Source organism: Lagenorhynchus albirostris, chromosome 2 (assembly GCF_949774975.1).
Source record: "Lagenorhynchus albirostris chromosome 2, mLagAlb1.1, whole genome shotgun sequence".
Lineage (NCBI taxonomy): Eukaryota > Metazoa > Chordata > Mammalia > Artiodactyla > Delphinidae > Lagenorhynchus > Lagenorhynchus albirostris.
In genome coordinates this window covers 47322988-47342489 of record NC_083096.1, presented here as the reverse complement: position 1 = coordinate 47342489, position 19502 = coordinate 47322988, and the positions used below count along the sequence as shown (strand labels likewise).

The following is a 19502-nucleotide window of genomic DNA, read 5'->3' as shown; positions in this document are numbered from 1 at the left end:
ATACAAATTTTAAGAGTTTTCATTCTAGTTCTGTAAAAGCTACCACTAGTAACTTGGTAGGGATTGCATTGAATCTGTAGATTGCTTTGGGTAGTATAGTCATTTTCACAATATTGATTCTTCCAATCCAAGAACATGGTATATCTCTCCATCTGTTTGTGTCATCTTTGATTTCTTTCATCAGTGTCTTATAATTTTCTGAGTACAGGTCTTTTACCTCCTTAGGTAGGTTTATTCCTGGGTATTTTATTCCTTTTGTTGCAATGGTGAATAGGATTGTTTCCTTAATTTCTCTTTCTGATCTTTCATTATTTGTGTATAGGAATGCAAGAGATTTCTGTGCATTAATTTTGTATCCTGCAACTTTACCAAATTCATTGAAGAGCTCTAGTAGTTTTCTGGTGGCATCTTTAGGATTATCTATGTTTAGTATCATGTCATCGGCAAACAGTGACAGCTTTTCTTCTTCTTTTCTGATTTGTATTCCTTTTATTTCTTTTTCTTCTCTGATTGCCATGGCTAGGACTTCCAAAACTATGTTGAATAATAGTGGTGAGAGTGGACATCCTTGTTTTGTACGTGATCTTAGAGGAAATGCTTTCAGTTTTTCACCATTGAGAATGATGTTTGCTGTGGGTTAGTCATATATGGCCTTTATTATGTTGAGGTAGGTTCCCTCTATGCCCACTTTCTGGAGAGTTTTTATCATAAATGGGTGTTGAATTTTGTCAAAAGCATTTTCTACATCTATTGAGATGATCATATGGTTTTTTTTTTCTTTTTTTTTTTTTTTTTTTTTTGCCGTACGCGGGCCTCTCACTGCTGTGGCCTCTCCCGTTGCGGAGCACAGGCTCCGGACGCGCAGGCTCAGCAGCCATGGCTCACGGGCCCAGCTGCTCCACGGCATGTGGGATCTTCCCAGACCGGGGCACGAACCCATGTCCCCTGCATCGGCAGGTGGACTTTCAACCACTGCGCCACCACGGAAGCCCCGATCATATGGTTTTTATTCTTCAGTTTGTTAATATGGTGTATTGCATTGATTTATTTGCATATATTGAAGAATCCTTGCAGCTCTGGGATAAATCCCACTTGATCAAGGTGTATGATCCTTTTAATGTGTTGTTGGATTCTGTTTGTTAGTATTTTGTTGATGATTTTTGCATCTATATTAGTGATATTGGTCTGTAATTTTCTTTTTTGGTAGTATTTTTGTCTGGTTTTGGTGTCAGGGTAATTGTGACCTTGTAGAGTGAGTTTGGCACTTTTCCTTCCTCTGCAATTTTCTGGAAGAGTTTCAGAAGGATGGGTGTTAGCTCTTCTCTAAATGGTTGACAGAATTTGCCTGTGAAGCCATCTGGTCCTGGACTTTTGTTTGTTGGAAGATTTTTAATAACACTTTCAATTTCATTTCTTGTGATTGGTCTGTTCATATTTTCTATTTCTTCCTGGTTCAGTCTTGGAAGGTTATACCTTTCTAAGAATTTGTCCATTTCTTCCAGATTGTCCATTTTGTTGGCATAGAGTTGCTTGTAGTAGTCTTTTAGGATGCTTTGTATTTCTGAGGTGTCTCTTGTAACATCTCCTTTTTCATTTCTAATTTTATTGATTTGAGTCCTCTCCCTCTTTTTCTTGATGAGTCTGGCTAAAGGTTTATCAATTTTGTTTATCTTCTCAAAGAACCAGCTTTTAGTTTTATTGATCTTTGCTATTGTGTTCTTTGTTTCTAAATCATTTATTTCTGCTCTGATCTTTATGATTTCTTTCCTTCTGCTAACTTTGGGTTTTGTTTGTTCTTCTTTCTCTTGTTCCTTTAGGTGTAAGGTTAGATTGTTTATTTGAGATTTTTCTTGTTTCTTGAGGTAGGATTGTATTGCTTTAAACTTCCCTCTTAGAACTGCTTTTGCTGCATCCCATAGGTTTTGGATCATCGTGTTTGCATTGTCATTTGTCTCTAGGTATTTTTTGATTTCCTCTTTGATTTCTTCAGTGATCTCTTGGTTATTTAGTTACATATAGTTTAGCCTCTATATGTTTGTGTTTTTTTCGTTTTTTTCCCCTGTAATTGATTTCTAATCTCATAGCGTTGTGGTTGGAAAAGACACTTGGTATGATTTCAATTCTTTTACATTTACCAGGGCTTGATTTGTGACCCAAGATGTGATCTATCCTGGAGAATGTTCCGTTTGCACTTGAGAAAGAAGTGTAATCTTCTGTTTTCACATGGAATGTCCTATATATATCAATTAAATCTATCTGGTCTGTTGTGTCATTTAAAGCTTCTGTTTCCTTATTTATTTTCTGTTTGGATGATCTGTCCATTGGTGTAAGTGAAGTGTTAAAGTCTCCCACTATTATTGCATTACTGTTGATTTCCTTTTTTATAGCTGTTAGCATTTGCCTTATGTATTGAGGTGCTCCTATGTTAGGTGCATATATAATTGTTATATCTTCTTCTTGGATTGATCCCTTGATCATTATGTCGTGTCCTTCCTTGTCTCTTGTAACATTCTTTATTTTAAAATCTATTTTATCTGATATGAGTATTGCTACTCCAGCTTTCTTTTGATTTCCATTTGCATGGAATATCTTTTTCCATCCCCTCACTTTCAGTCTGTATGTATCCCTAGGTCTGAAGTGAGTCTCTTGTAGATAGCATATAGATGGGTCTTGTTTTTGTAACCATTCAGCAAGCCTGTGTCTTTTGGTTGGAGCATTTAATCTATTCACATTTAAGGTAATTATCGATATGTATGTTCCTATTACCATTTTCTTAATTGTCTTGGGTTTGTTTTTGTAGGTCCTTTTCTCCTCTTGTGTTTCCCACTTAGAGAAGTTCCTTTAGCATTTGTTGTAGAGCTGGTTTGGTGGTGCTGCATTCTCTTAGGTTTTGCTTGTCTGTAAACTTTTGATTTCTCCGTCAAATCTGAATGAGACCATTGCCAGATAGAGTAATCTTGTTTGTAGGTTCTTCCTTTTCATCACTCTAAATATATTGTGCTACTCCCTTCTGGCTTGTAGAGTTTCTGCTGAGAAATCAGCTGTTAACCTTATTGGAGTTCCCTTGTATGTTATTTGTCATTTTTCCCCTGTTGCTTTTAATAATTTTGCTTTGTCTTTAATTTTTCCCAATTTGATTACTATGTGTCTAGGCGTGTTTCTCCTTGGGTTTATCTTGCCTGGGAATCACTGCACTTCCTGGACTTGGGTGGCTATTTCCTTTCCCATGTTAGGGAAGTTTTTGACTAAAATCTCTTTAAATATTTTCTCGGGTCCTCTCTCTCTCTCTTCTTCTTCTGGGACCCCTATAATGCGAATGTTAATGCATTTAATGTTGTCCCAGTGGCCTCTTAGGCTGTCTTCATTTCTTCTGTTCCACAGCAGTGAATTCCACCATTTTGTCTTCCAAGTCTCTTATCCGTTCTTCTGCCCCAGTCATTCTGCTATTGATTCCTTCGAGTGTGTTTTTCATATTGGTTATTGTATTGTTCATCTCTGTTTGTTGTTCTTTAATTCTTCTAGGTGTTCTTTAATTCTTTTAGGTGTTTGTTCTTTAATTCTTCTAGGTCTTTGTTAAACATTTCTTGCATCTTCTCCATCTTTGCCTCCATTCTTTTTGCGAGGTCCTGGATCATCTTCACTATCATTATTTTGAATTTTTTTTCTGGAAGGTTGCCTGTCTCCACTTCATTTAGTTGTTTTTCTGGGGTTTTATCTTGTTCCTTCATCTGGTACAAAGTCCTGTGCCTTTTCATTTTGTCTGTCTTTCTGTGAATGTTGTTTTCATTCCACAGGCTGCAGGATTGTAGTTCTTCTTGCTTCTGCTGTCTGCCCTCTGGTGGATGAGCCTATCTAAGAGGTTTGTGGAAGCTTCCTGACGGGAGAGACTGGTGGTGGGTAGAGCTGGGTGTTGTTCTGGTGGGCAGAGCTCAGTAAAACTTTAATCCACTTGTCTGCTGATGGGTGGGGCTGAGTTCCCTCCCTGTTGGTTTTTTGGCCTGAGGCCACCCAGCACTAGAGGCTACAGGCTCTTTGATGGGACTAATGGTGGACTCTGGGAGGGCTCATGCCAAGGAGTACTTCCCAGAACTTCTGTTGCCAGTGTCCTTGTCCCCACCGTGAGCCACAGCCGACCTCTGCCTCTTCAGGAGACCCTCCAACACTAGCAGGTAGGTCTGGTTCAGTCTCCTGTGAGGTCACTGCTCCTTCCTCCTGGGTCCTGATGCACACACTACTTTCCGTGTGCACTCCAAGAGTGGAGTCTGTTTTTCCCCCAGTCCTGTCAAAGTCCTGCAATCAAATCCTGCTAACCTTCAAAGTCTGATTCTCTGGGAATTCCTCCTCCCATTGCTGGGCCCCCAGGTTGGGAAGCCTGATGTGGGGCTCAGCGCCTTCAGTTCAGTGGGTGGACTTCTGTGGTATAATTGTTCTCCAGTTTGTGAGTCACCCACCCAGTGGTTATTGGATTTGATTTTATTGTGATTGTGCCCCTCCTACTGTCTCATTGTGGCTTCTCCTTTGTCTTTAGATGTGGGGTATCTTTTTTGGTGAGTTCCAGTGTCTTCCTGTCAATGATTGTTCAGCAGTTAGTTGTGATTCTGGTGCTCTCGCAAGAGGGAGTCGGGTTTTGTTGTATCTTAACCCTATTTATTGGACTGGTGGCCAGGAGGAAATATGGGGTAGATCGTCAGGAGTCGTGCATGTAAGGCAGAAGCGTATGCCTCATCTACAAGCACAGGGGGACTAGCCTTTAATGGGTAGATGTATGCCCAGAAGGTTCAGGGGAACCTGGGGATTTAATATTTTCAAATGTATCAACCAAGATATCCCCAAGTCTCAGGTTCTCCCTCCTTTCCAATCAGAGCCTCACTTTGATTTAGCAATCTTGCTCTGACTGAGAACTCAACCTTCTCTGAAACTTCATTGCTTTTGTAAAAACCTGGAGCTCAGTTTTTTCCTGCCCTTCTGCAGAAAATGAGTCTTTTTATTTGCTGCAGTGGAGGCCTCTCGCCTCTCACCTTAAATTGGTGATTAATCACCTTAGCCTTTCTTTGTCTTATGCCAGTGCATAGAATAAGTAAGACTCAGCAAGAGCCATAAGAGTCCTTATAATTACCTCTTCCACCAACTTCTCAAACCTGATATTGTACCACCAGTGAAGCCCTTCCCTTTCACCCACAGTGAAAGTTTTAACCATTGCACCTACACCTGCTGGGAGCTATTGGTATTCCACCTACCACCAATGACAGTGTTCTCATTGACAACTGGTGATCCAGCTCCACAATATCATCTTATAATCTGCTTCCATACCAACTCTCTTAGATTGGGTCTCCTGGGATTCAGGATCTGAGAGAATGATTTGCATAAAGAGAATTTGAGGGAGTGTTTTTGAGAACAACATCTGTAAGGGAATGAAGGAAGTGGGAATCGGTGCTTTCTTACAGCAGTTAAAACAATTCTTCCGTTTGATTAGTAATTCTAACTAGCAAGGCCTTGTGTGCTAAATGAGACCAGCTCTATTCTATACTTTGCATGGGAGAGGGGTGTGGGGGGGGAGGGGCATATTTACTCTCTTTTTGGAGACTTTTCCTTGAATTGGATATTCCTTGCCATTGTAGTGGTAAGATGCATGATTTTGATAGTTGAGTGGTGCCCCAAGGTGGAAAGGATGTTTCCAGGCCTGTGCAGAGATTAGGGCTCAGGTCTGCCAAAAATGAGGAGAGAGTCTGTGGACCCTGCATACATGGGCTAGTTTCCACATTGGGTTTTGTTGCAAAAACCTCCTGGTTTGTCTTGTTTGTCACAAGGACCTTGAAGGGGATACCTGACTATAGCATAATTGCATTTGAGAAATTTAAGGTCCTGGATATCGTTCTTTCTCTCTCATTCCCAAGGATCTGATCAGTAGCCATTGTCCTACCTTGCTCATGCTCTTTTCTTCACCTGAAATGCCTTTCCTGCTTGCCTCTACCTGTCAAAATTCCTCTAAGCCAGGTTCCAATACATGTCCCTTGTCAGAACTAAACTTCCTCTCTTCTGTGCTCTCAGAGTACTTTTTGCATAGTATTATAATACACTGAAAACACTTCATGTGGAAAGACAACGACATTTATAGTTTTTATCCCCAGTACTTAACCCAGTTTTGGCACATAACTAGTAAAAGTTTTAAGAATTACAGCACTCTAGGGGTACAATAAATATTTTTCCAACTTCTGAATTGTGTGTCTGTCTCCCTTAGGTTATTACCTCCATGCTGCTCGGGATCAGGTTCTACTCATCTTTATGTTCACTACAGAACTTTTTTAGCACGGAGGTCTCACATTGCCAGTTCTTAGTGCATGTGTGCTTAAATTCTTTAGATTAATGTAAATACTTGTATGCTGTTATTCTCTTTGGGTTGGGCTCTCTTGGGGAGCTCTGGGTTAAATCCACAGACTGTTTCCAATATACAAATCATCTAAATGACAACATTTTATTTAAAATTTAGAACTCATTATTTTTTATTAGAAAAATATTTCTGATAAAAACTTATTGTCTTCTTGGGTCACTGTGAAGTAGAAAAAGTAGGCTTGTAAATTCTTTCAATCCTGCAGCCCCTGAACATTAATTCCTTGGGATCTTCTTTTCTCTTTTTTGATCTTAGAGGGAAAGAACAAAGGACTGATGAGTAATAACAGCTAGCCCTAAGCAAAACAAAGCATAGATAAGGCTCACTGACATTTCAGAGGTCCACCCAGACTCAGAGTTTTCTTGATATTTCATTATTATATAGAGTAGGGGCTTGGAGTCAGGAGCAGTATAGATCCACTTGACATAAATACAGAGATGTAATAGGGGCTGGAGTGTAATAAAACCAACTTTGGGATTGGAGGAATGTACTGGAGAGATAGCAGAGACTTGGAGGATTTGTGAAATGTGAAATAAAATAGAGTCACTAATGTCAAGCGGTTTTAAAATGGAGTCAGGAGGCTGTTAAGGAAGTGGACGTTACACATATCCTCACCAGGTGGAACCATGAAATTTTGAACTGAGCCAAACCACAAGTAGTCCAAAGATTCTGCAAAAACACCAGCAACTTGTCAGAGTAATGGACTTTTACCTCCCTCTAGTGATAACCTTGGCATTCAGTAATGTTTAGCAAAGACTAGCTTCTGCCTCCAACTCCAATTAAAAGTCTTTGTAATGCAAACCTCCCTTCTTTGCCTTTAAAAGCCCCTGACTTTTTCTCCCTAGCAGGACACTGTTCGGGTTGCTACCTGAATTTGCATGCCTTGAATTGCAATTCTTTGATCCCAAATAAAGGTTTTTTGCCTGATTATCCCTTTCTAGTTTTGTTTAGGTCGAGGGGTGTCAGAAGTGGGATCTGAAGTGCCCTCAATGCCACAGGACTGATATTTCCTGGAATCAGTGTGGTACACTCAGACCGTCTTGTGTTCACTGTTTCCACAAATTGCCATCTCCTTCAACTGTGAGTCATCTCAGGCTCCAACCTCCCTTCTTTAAGTTGAGGTTGATCCTTTCTTTGGGATCAGGTGGGCAGTTGCCCTGGAGGACGATTGTCTCACTCTGCCAGTTCATTGCTGTGCTGCTATAGGGGTTCCCCTTCTGCTGAGTGTTCTGATCTCTCTGCATGCTTATTTAATTATGGGATTGTACTTTTTTAAGTTCCCCCAAGTATCTTCCCCCAGGGACCCAAGCAGGTTTTATGTTTAAAAATTATGGTCCTGGGAGTTCCCTGGTGGCCTAGTGGTTAGGATTTGGCACTTTCACTGCAGAGGCCCAGGTTTGATCCCTGGTCGGGGAACCATCCCACATGCCACACAGCGTGGCCAAAATCCAAAAAGAAAGAAACAAACAAAAAACAGAAAACAGGGCTTCCCTGGTGGTACAGTGGTTGAGAGTCCGCCTGCTGATGCAGGGGATATGGGTTCGTGTCCCGGTCCGGGAGGATCCCACATGCCGCGGAGCCACTGGGCCCGTGAGCCATGGCTGCTGAGCCTGCACGTCTGGAGCCTGTGCTCCACAACGGGAGAGGCCTGCGTACTGCACACACACACAAAAAAACCCAAAAAACCAAACAGAAAACAAAACAAAACGACAAAAAACCCAAAAAAACTATGGTCCTTTATTTTATAAATTTCTCTTTCAATGGACTGATAATACCAAATATGATTTAAAATTACAGTTGGCTACAACGGGGTTCTTTTGAAGTCCCTAAACTTATTTTTCTGCACAATAAACTTGAGAACTGCAGAACTAAGCAAACTGAATGGGGCACTTACTTTAATTGGTATTTAGAAATCTCTAAATGAGTCCAAGATTCCAAAATCACTTCCCTCCAAGATACAAATTCTAAACTTTCTGAAGTGGTTTCTCAATTACAAAAGACTCATAACTCTACTCTGTCACCCCCTCCTGCTCCTCAAGTCTGCCCTCCACCCACCCATCCTCTACCTCTCCTGCTTCCCTTTACCCTTCCCTTGCTGAACTCCCATTTTATTCCAAAGACCCCAAGGCCTCCCTTGATCTTCCAGCCCCAGCGTCTTCTATTTAAACCATTTCAAATTCTGCCCTTTAAATTGGAACCCAATAATGAGGGCACCCATTTATTTATGTGGCCATGCCACATGGCTTGTGGGATATTAGCTTCCTGACCTGGGATTGAACCCTGGCCGACAACAGTGAAAGCATGAAGTCCCAACTACTGGACCTCCAGGGGATTCCCAGGGCACCCTTTTACATGTCATTTATACACTTTGGACGAAGGCAAAATTGTGAGCTATAGCCAAAGAATTTCCCAAGGTTACTGAAGACCCTCACCATTTTGCAAAGGATTTATCATTGTCATTCAAACCTATGAGCCTGTGTTTCCTGATCTTTAATAATTAGTCCACATGCTCATGGGAGAAGGTCAGACCCAACACTAGATAGCTAATGCTAGCTGGAATCATCCTCTAGAGTATCTTCAGTGGATCATGGCAGCTGATCCAAAGCCCAAGAAGCAGCGAAAACCTTATATGAAGCCATCTGCCAGGCCTTCCCAAAAACCGGTTGATAGGAATAAAATGCAAGCATGCAGTCAAGGGCTGACAAACCTGTGCGTGACTATTACAACCGACATAAAATTGTTTTCAAGGAAAACTCTGGACTCCCTTTGGATGCAGAGCCACTAAGGTGGCCTGTAACTCCATGTTCATAAACAGCCCGGATGAAGATCTCACAATTCTAGTAAAATGAGCACAACTTAATTGGGAAACCATGGTAACTTCCAATTTGGTTAATCTGGCAAACCAATTGACCTGGACTATTCAAAATTCAAATAAATGAAAAGCCACTAAAATCGTGAATTTACAGCTTCAACAGGTATAGGCCTCTTTCCAGGGGCTTCCACAAACTAAATCAAAGCCTCACACTCTAAAAGTGTCTGCCATTTTTGCAAGAAACATGGCCGTTGGAAAAAGGATTGCCTTAAACTAAAACACTTTAAACAAGCCTCCCGTGTTAAACCTTCAGCTCCTCCTATGGACTGAGCCTGCTCGAGGACAAACAAGGGGTTTTTCCAATCTTTCCCTTTAGTCTTCTGGACGAAACTTCCCTATGATTGGAAATGAAGTCCTTACTGTCTTAATTGACACTGGTGCTACACTATTCACGCTCAACCACACCAACCTCAAACAACCCCTTCCTCAGAGCCCTGAGAAAATTCAAATGGTGACAACATCTAATAAACCCCTGATAGCTTATAAGTCCCTTAACTTTCCTTTCCAACTGGGCTCCCTCCAGGACAGCTATTCCTTCCTATTGCTCAATTCTGCTCCTGTCAACTTCCTAGGAAAAGACTTTTTAGAAAAATATCATGCTGCCATCTTTTTTTCTCTAAAGAGGGAAATTATCCCCGAAATTGATTTAACCCCCTCAACAGTTAATGGCATTCCAAGCTCCTCAATCCTATTAGCAATTGTTGCCCTTAGGACAAGCTTCTAAAATGACATAAACTTAAAACTCCTCAAAGAAGTCCCTGAGAAACTCTGGGCAAGCAAAGTCCACAGCCAACATTGGGTGGATTCATTCAGCTCTCCCAATTCAAATTTAAATTGACCCTGGTAAGCCTTCTCCTAATATTGAACAGTATCCTTTAAATCTTGAGGCCTTAGCAGGGATTAAACCAATCATAGAGGAATATAAGACACAAGGCCCCATAGTCCCTTGCACCAGTCCTTGTATTATACCCATTCTCCCTATTAAGAAACCCAAGGAAGAGGATAGAGATTTGTCCAAGATTTGAGGGCTATTAATAACATTGTTATCTCCTTCTTGTTATCCAGTTGTCTCCAACCCTCATACCGTTTTAACGGCAATACCTACAGAGAATAAATTTTTCACCATAATAAATCTCTGTAGTGAATTTTTCAGCATACCCTGTGGATCCTGAAAGTCAATTTTTATTCACTTTCATGTGGGAAGGACAACGATACTCCTGACTATACTGAGAGCTTTTTCTACTTTTCACAGATCCTAAAAGCAGATTTAGCAGATGTCGTTTTCCCACAAGGGTCTACCGTCTTTCGATATGTTGATGAACTTCTTTTCTGGTCCTCTTGCAAGGAAGCAAGTGAGCAAGATAGCATCCGTCTCCTCAAGCTGTTAGTAACTAAAGTCTTTAGGTCTCTAAAGAGATTACTGCTTACTCAAATCCAGATCAAATACCCAAGACACTTGATCTCAGATCAAGGACTCCTTTTAGACCCTAAAAAGATTCAAAATGTCTCAAATTTCCCACAGACCAAAAGACAACTTCAAGGATTTGGGGGTCTGGCCAGATACTGTAGGAACTGGATACCTAACTTTTTCTTAATTACCCAGTCTCTTTATGCGTTGCTCAGAGCTGAAAGACCAGATCCCTTAGAGTGGGAAGAAAACACCTTATGGCTTTCCAGAACCAGAAAAGCAGATTTCTCAGTCCCCCTGCTTTAGGACATCCTAATTGCCAGCTTCCTTTTTTTCTCTTTGTGTAGGAAAGGGAAGAGAATGCCTTAGGAGTGCTTATTAAAAGGCACAGAGGTCAACACCGACCCCTTAGCTATTGCAGTCAACAATTAGACCCTGTAGCCAGAGGTCTTCCCCCATGAATGAGAGCTATTTCAGCTGCAGCAGTGCTTACAAAATCAACTGAAGAAATAGTTATGGGCTGTCCACTCATCATCTATGTTCCCCATGCAATAAAAGCCTTGCTCGATTCTCATCACACTAAACACCTTTCTGCAAGCTGTCTTACCTCATACGAAATATTGTGACTAACTTCTCCTCACATAACTCTTTCCCACTGCAACAACCTTAACACTGCAAGCCGTGTCCCTTTACCTTCTGAGGAAACTCCTCATGACTGTCTGATCCTGACTGATCAGTTATTAATCCTAAGAGCTGACTTACAAGAAACCACTATTGCTAATGCAGAGATTTTATGATTTATTGATGGTTCTTATTTGAAAAATGTCAAAGGAAAATATTGTGCTGGGTATGCAGTCACCTCATCTTTTGAAGCTATTTTGAGGCAGCTCTGCTGATGACTGCTACTTCAAAACAACACCTAGAACTCCATGTTTTAACTAGAGCTTGCACCTTAGCAGAAGGCAAAACTGTGAGTATCTGTACAGACAGTCACTCTGTCTTTGGGGTAGTTCATGACTTTGGCATGCTTTGGAAAGTATGGGGGGCAGGAGAACACCAGATTAAGAATAGAAATTGGGATGATCCAACTTCCATTTGTTCTAGCCATCGTTTAGGTGCGTGTACGTTCAAAACTAAATTCAGATGAAACCAAAGGAAATAATTTGGCTGATTAGGTCACAAGGACAGCTGCCTTACAAGCCAACCAACCTGAAACTGTTATAGCAAACTTTACATTAAAATTTAATTTAAAAAATTACTAGCATCAGACGACATCTGACGCTAACGGCTTTCCCAAGATTCAGGACCAGGCTAGTATATACGTACACACTGCTCTAACCTCATTACTGATCCTTTTCATATTAGATCTGCTCTATCACACTGAATAATTTACTGAGTTTAATGATACTAATTCAACATTGTAGCTAAGGAAGGCCCACTCAATTGGCTGGTGGTTTCGGAATATCACTTAATGACTTCCTTTATTATGTCCAAGATGGTGACATTTTGTTGGAATCTATTTAATCTTAGCTGAAGTTTTTACATTCGCTGAGGGTGCTTCTTTTGAAAAATGGGAAAGATATTATTCTAGTGAACTATTCCCAAAATAGAGCAACTGGGGGACCTCTCTCTGAGTGCTTTGGTATGTCTCCAAAGACCACAGTCACCCAGATCTAAGGGCTTTGTAGTTATACTCATCACCAATAATTTCTCCTTGGTTTCCAACACTCTGGTAGATTTTAAGCATCCAGCCCCTAAGACTGTCTGCAGAGTAAGACTATATGATAAGGTGTCTCCACCTTGCTTTCAGTTGACACAAAACATTTCTCTAAAGCCCTATTCCTCTAACGTTCCTACCACCTGTACCCTCTTTTTCCTTTACCTCTGGCATCAAGCAAATGACTGACCAGAATTTGTAAGAAATGTGATGTCATCAGCGTACGCCAAGCCTTTTGTCATACTGGGATCAGATGGTTGTCAGCCGACCCTTAACGGTCTGTAAAGGCTGCGTGGATCCTTGGCTAGGACGGATCCCTAAGTTCATACCTGTCACTGAAAACATGAATAACCACACTCTTGGCAGCATACTATGTGCCTCTTCCGGATACACCTGTGTATGTGGTTACAAAGGAGAACCATGGGCTTATGAATATCTAGAAGCTGGCATATGACAGGACAATACCTTTGGGAATACCATAAATTTAGTTTCAAGTTTCTGTTAAAGAAAAAATCCAAGGAGAGACTTGGCAGCCCCTTTTTATACCCAATCTACTCTCCATTGATTACCGTTGCCAAAGGACTTGTTCCCTGGATTGGTGCAGTCCATAACGACCTGCTGATAAAGAATTTATCCCTAAGCATAGCTAAATTAGAAAATTCTACCGCTCGAGTCTTGGCTCAATGGCAATGATCCCTGGATTCCCTAGCAAGGATTACATTTAGATAATCGAATAGCACTCGGTTATCTCCTTGCAGAACAGGTTGGTATCTGTGCCATAGACAACACCTTCTGCTACACCGGAATCCATGCTTCTGGTGAAGTTGAATTAGAACTCAAAAAAATTAGAAAAATAGCACAAGACCTCTCTGGTCCAATATCCCCTGGTTCCCTATTGATGTTTTCAGCTGGTTTCCTTCAGGTTCAGGCTCTCGGCTAACATCAGGACTTCAAATTTTACTCATTCTTTTATTAACTGGAATTTTGCTCTGGGCGCTTGATTTAAACTTCTTATGCTACTCCTCACTCTGTTCTGCTCCAAAACATCTATGAAAACCAAGATTATGGTTGCTCAACAGATTGAAATGATAGATAAGTCTTATTCACCTGAACCTTCATGTAACTTGATGAAATTCCCAGACAAGGAAACTGCCTCAGAATCACTTCCTAAACATCTCCCTGTTGCTCAAATGTGACCTAACCCTTAAGATACTGACTCCTTGAAATAACCACAGAAGATTAAAAATTCCCCCCAATGTAGGACATGACTTTCTGGGACAGGTCCATCCCAGCAATGTGAGACAAAGCAAATCTGTAAGTTGATTAGCAATGTTTTAGAGAAAGATCTTGATCAAGAGGGGGAAATGTGAAATGTGAAATAAAATGAAGCCACTTATGTCGAGGGAGTTTTTAAAATGGAGCCAGGAGACCATTAAGGAGGTGGATCTTACGCCTGTCCTCACCTGGTGGATCCATGAACTCTTGAACTGGGCCAAACAACAAATACATTTGACCCTGAGCAATGTTGGGGGTTAGGGGCACCAACTCCCACACAGTCAAAAATCCTTTAACTTTATAGTAGGCCCTCTGTCTCTACAGTTCTGCATCTGCAGATTTAACAAACCAGTTAAAGTATTTGTAATGCAAAACTCCCTTCTTTGCCTTTAAAAGGCCCTGACGTTTACTCCCTAGTGGGACACCGAGTGGGTGCAATTCTTTGCAATTTTTTGATCCCAAATAAATACTTTTTGCTTGATTATTGCCTCCTAGGTTAATTTACGTCTACAGAGTCACCTTCCTTTCTTCCTAGTGATGACTCACCTGACTTTAGGCGAAAAGTTGGAACCAGAATTAAGAGGAACTGAGGGAGCCCATGCTGCAAAATATTGTCTTCCAAAAAGGAGAGAGGAAAACAATTCATTCATTTTTACAGGTATGTATTGAGCATCTACCTTATGTTGGCATGGTATTAGGTGCAGGGGATATAGCAAAATATTCAAAAATCTCTGAGCTTGCATTCTTCTTGGGGAGACAGACAACAAACATGATTTTTTTAAAGGAAGTAAAATTCCCAAGAGAAATGAAAACATACATCCTCACAAAAACTTGTACATGAATGTTCATAGCAGCGTTATTTACAATAGCCAAAAAGTGGAAAGAACCCAAATGTCCATCAGCTGATTAACAGAAAAGGAAAATGTGGTATGGCCATACAAAGGAATATTATTTGGCCACTGAAAGAAATGAAGTACTGATGCACGCTGCAACATGGAAGAACCTTGAACACATGCTAAGTGAATAAAGTCAGTTACTAAGGTTCATATAACATATGATTCCATTTATATGAAATGCCCAGAACAGGCACATCTGTAGAGATAGAAAGAAAGTTAGTGGCTGCTTAGGAGTAGGGGCAGTGGGATGGTTTGAGGGGAAATGGGGACTGACGGCTAATGGGTTCAGGAGTTCGTTTGGGGACAGTGAGAATGCACTATACTTGATTGTTACGTTGGTTGTACAGCTCTGAAAATAATACTAAAAACCATTGAATTGTATGCTTTAAATGAATGAATTGCATGGTATGTGAATTATACCTCAATTTGAAAAAGTAAACTTTATAGTACATTCAGTGGTGGTAAGTACTACGGAGAATGTCAAAAAAATAAGGGGGAAGGGCATGGGCCCAGCAGGGATGGGGGAGTTTCGGAGGGTGGAGCTGGGATACAATTTTTATACAGAGTTGGGAGGGTAGTCACCTATTGGTGACTTTGGAGTAAAGATCTAAAGGAGGTCAGAGGAAAACCTTCGACTCTGACAGCTGCAAGGGAAGGAAAGTTTTTTCCATCACTCAGTCATTCCCAGAGGGCAATTCAGATATAACGAACACTAGTAAATAAAGAGTAACTACAGTTTTATAAAGTTCTTAATATTGCTAGCATATTATTTTCACATTTTTCTACATGTTAAACATTTAAATAAGGCCGGTATTGGTCAGAAAACAGTAAGCGAGTGCATCTGAAGATTTAGGAATTTTAGAAGTTTTGTATGGTGGAGATTTGGTTTTTATTGTTTCGAAGGTACACATAGTAGGATGCTGTAAAATGTAGTTGTATTTTTTTTCTTTTGGCTTTCTCAATTGAAAAAATAAATATTAATAAACATGGCAGTCAGCAATTTATTCCCAAATGCTTTAATTTTCCTCTCTATTTTTTTTTTTTTTTTTTTTGCTGTACACGGGCCTCTCACTGCTGTGGTCTCTCCCGTTACAGAGCACAGGCTCCAGACGCGCAGGCTCACGGGCCTAGCCGCTCCGCGCATGGGGCACGAACCCGCGTCCCCTGCATTGGCAGGCGGACTCCCAACCACTGCGCCACCAGGGAAGCCCAATTTTTCTTTCTTAAAACACTGAATTTTCCCTCTTCTTTAACTCTTTGACGTTAACTTTGTAAACAAATACTCTGAATGTTGGGACAATACAGGAAACATTCTCCGGTTAGCATGTAACTCCTCACTTTGGCCAGAAGAGGGCACTAGAGAGCTTTTGGGCTGCTTAATCCCAAAGGGCTGGGTGGAGCCTGAAGCATTCCTTTAGCCCCGCCAGCTCCAGCCCTGACTCAGAAGCAGGCTACCCACCACTTCTCTGAAGGACAAGCTCAGACACATTCTTTAACGTCTAACACTTCTTTAACCTCAAGCGTGACGTTCTGCGAAATCTTCAGACTCTGACAATATGTGCTTATCCCCTGATACTTGTTTTGTGTTCTGCTTTTGTTTTTAGCTCTTTTTGAGGTAAATACAGGATTTTAATTTCATTTTACATAAACCACACAAAAGAAGCACCAAACATGTTTCAGGGCACATGCGTCCCACTAAAGAGAGGCAATACCGGATATGGACAAAGTACAGCCTAAAACAGCTGACTATAGCTCCTCTGGTAAAAATCTGGTGGCCTAAACTTGCCTTGATACCCAACAGAAGTCTTACATTTCAGTCTTGACAGGACACTGAGAATGACAATAGCTAATTAGCCTAAGTTTTGAAAAGTGCACAGATGTCTAATAGTAGAGCAAACATATTTAAAATTGATAGTGACCAATGTAAGATAGGCACTCTTAACTACCGTGGATTAAAGTAGAAATCGTTAAAGACTTTTAGGAAGACAATTTGGCAAAACCTTTCAAAATGTTAAATGTGCTTAACTTCAACCCAGTAATTCCACCTTTAGAAATCAGTTCCCTTGTATATGTGCACAAAGATGTTATATATAATAATTATAATAATGATAATAGCGTTTAGCTCTTACTATGTGCCAGACACAGTTGAAGAACTCTATATATGCTAATTTAATTCTAAAAGTAGCCCCATAATCCCCACTTTATTTGTTTTTTTTTGTTTGTTTTGTTTTTTGCGGTACGCGGGCCTCTCACTGTTGTGGCCTCTCCCGTTGCGGAGCACAGGCTCCGGACGCGCAGGCGCAGCGGCCATGGCTCACGGGCCCAGCCGCTCCACGGCATGTGGGATCTTCCCCGACCGGGGCACGAACCCGTGTCCCCTGCATCGGCAGGTGGACTCTCAACCACTGCGCCACCAGGGAAGCCCATAATCCCCACTTTATTAATGAGGAGACTGAGGCACAGAGAGGTTAAGTAACAGCTATGAAGTGGTGGAGCCAGGATTCAAATGCACGTAGCCTGAGTCCAAAGTTCATGCTCTTAACCACTATGCCATGCAGTACAGGGTATTTACCGTTGCACTGTTTGCAATAGTGTAAAACTGGAAACAACCTGTGACTATTGCTGGTGGAATTGTTAAATAACTGATGGTAACAACCATTTTATCAAAATAAATTCAGTTTAGATATGCTGACTCTGAAAGAGCCCTAAAGATATATTGTAGGGAAATGGGAAAAAGGGGAAAGAAACAATTCTCAGAATAATACACATAATATCCCATTTATGGGTTTTTAAATTACAAATTTGTATTTGGACATATATAAAAGCATAGTAAAAGGATGGAAGGACCTACAGACATCAAACTCTACTAGTTGTAGCCTTTGGAGAGGAGAGTGGTACTGGGGATGGGGGTGGTTGTAAAATGGAAATTTCATGTTTTACTCTATATAATTCTGTATTACTTAAATGTTTAAAAAAAATAAAATAGGGCTTCCCTGGTGGCACCCTGGTTAAGAATCCGCCTGCTGATTCAGGGGACATGGATTCGAGCCCTGGTCCGGGAAGATCCCACATGCTGCGGAGCAACTAAGCCCGTGTGCCACAACTACTGAGCCTGCACTCTGCAGCCCGCGAGCCACAACTACTGAGCCTGCGTGCCTAGAGCCCATGCTCTGCAACAAGAGAAGCCACTGCAATGAGAAGCCCGCGCACCGCAAAGAAGAGTAGCTCCCACTCGCCTCAACTAGAGAAAGCCTGCACACAGCAACGGAGATCCAATGCAGCCAAAAAAAATAAATTTAAAAATATATATGTATATGTTTATGTACTACAGTAACACCCTTTCAAAGAAAGAAAATGATATAGTGTAAAAATAGAAGTGAATCTTAGCAAGCAGTCCAATCAACCCCTTCATATCACAAATGAGGAAACCGAGGTATGAAGAAGTAAAATGGAGTGTGTACTGTTATATGTACAATGACTGAGCAAAGCTAGAGCCTGCCAGCCTGACTCCTGCCTCAGGGTTCTTTGCGTTACATCATTTTGTCTTTCCCTGGTAAAACTTTAGAAAATGAGTTATGTACGATTTTAATGTGATTTCACAGTTACACTTTATTTCAGAGATACATAATGATGTGGCCTTTAAAAAGTTTTGGAAGGATATATAATGTCAGTCATTCAATCAACTAATATTTGTTAAATCAAATAATTAGACATTACTAATTAGATGCTAATTGCTATATGCCAGGCACGGTGCTAGGCCCTGGAAATATAACGTTGATCCAAATAAACATAGTTGTCGCCCTCAAGAATTATGAGAAAATGTTTACCACATTACCATACATGAAGAAAACAAAATGTGAAGCTGTATATGCTGGAAGAAAATGCACAGAAATGTTAACAGTGTTATCTTAGGAGTGATGTGGTTCTTTACATATTTCCATGTTTTCTTTTTCTTAAAAGTTTTCGATTTGCGTGTATTTCTGTCACAATCGGAAAAATATACATTAAAGAATCAAATAGTAACTCCTTGCTAAGTTTTGAAACATACTGAATTATATGAAAAGAGAAGAAGGCCATTGTACTAGAGGAAATCAAATGTTTCCTGGGGGAAAAAGGGCTTGGGCTAGCTCTTCTATTCCTGACTCTAAACCGTAAATTTATGGAATTCCCAGACTTCTCAGAGGGCACAGAATGGAGGTGGGAGACATCTTTTGTCGCATTACTAGGGAACATCAAGCGTAAACTTCAGAAGAAAGAGCACTGGGAACCACTTCAAGCTAGCAGTTTAGTCCTCAGGCTCTGGAGAAAGACAACTCAGCTCGGCCCCTTTCTAGCTATGCAACTTCGAGAAATGTACTTGCCTTTCTGAACTTCAGTTTCTCCATCTGTAAATGGGAACAAGAGAGAAATTATATCACTGTGTGGTTATGAGAATTAAATGAGATAATGTCTGTAAAATGCTCAAAACCACAATTGTCACATAATTGTGCTTAGTTTATGTTACCTGCTGCCAAGCTCAGCAGCAGGAGCTTATTCTCACTTCCCTGACCATCCCCCTGACTCTGACATCCACACACAGTCCACACACATATATGGACCCATACACTGAAAAACACAGGCTAACCCATAGAGAAAATGTCATTACTGCGCTTTTAGGCCGTCATACAAATCAGCTCCTCTACTTAACAATTGGACTAGAAAGAGAATTGCCCTGAATATTAAAATATAATCATAAATAGAGAATGATACATTAGAAGAAAATTTTCACATTATTGTTTAAGCTTCCTCTATGTCCATAGAAATAGGTCTTAATATTTTACAATATCCATTGCTTTATTTTCCAAGTCCCTTAAAAATAATGTTTTCTTTTTTTTTTAAGCATATATATTTTTAAATTTTATTTATTTATTTTATTTTTGGCCACGTTGGGTCTTGGTTGCTGCGCG

The 19502-nt window shown here is 40.6% G+C and overlaps 1 long non-coding RNA gene across 1 annotated transcript in view; it reads left to right on the top strand.

The window, feature by feature from the left end:
- The window catches only part of LOC132515798 (uncharacterized), a 36492-nt gene that overhangs the window by 4329 nt on the left and 12661 nt on the right, over window positions 1-19502 (top strand). Inside the window, exon 2 of the long non-coding RNA XR_009539188.1 lies at window positions 14196-14318. This is a non-coding gene — a long non-coding RNA (uncharacterized LOC132515798). The remainder of the gene's footprint in view (window positions 1-14195; window positions 14319-19502) is intronic.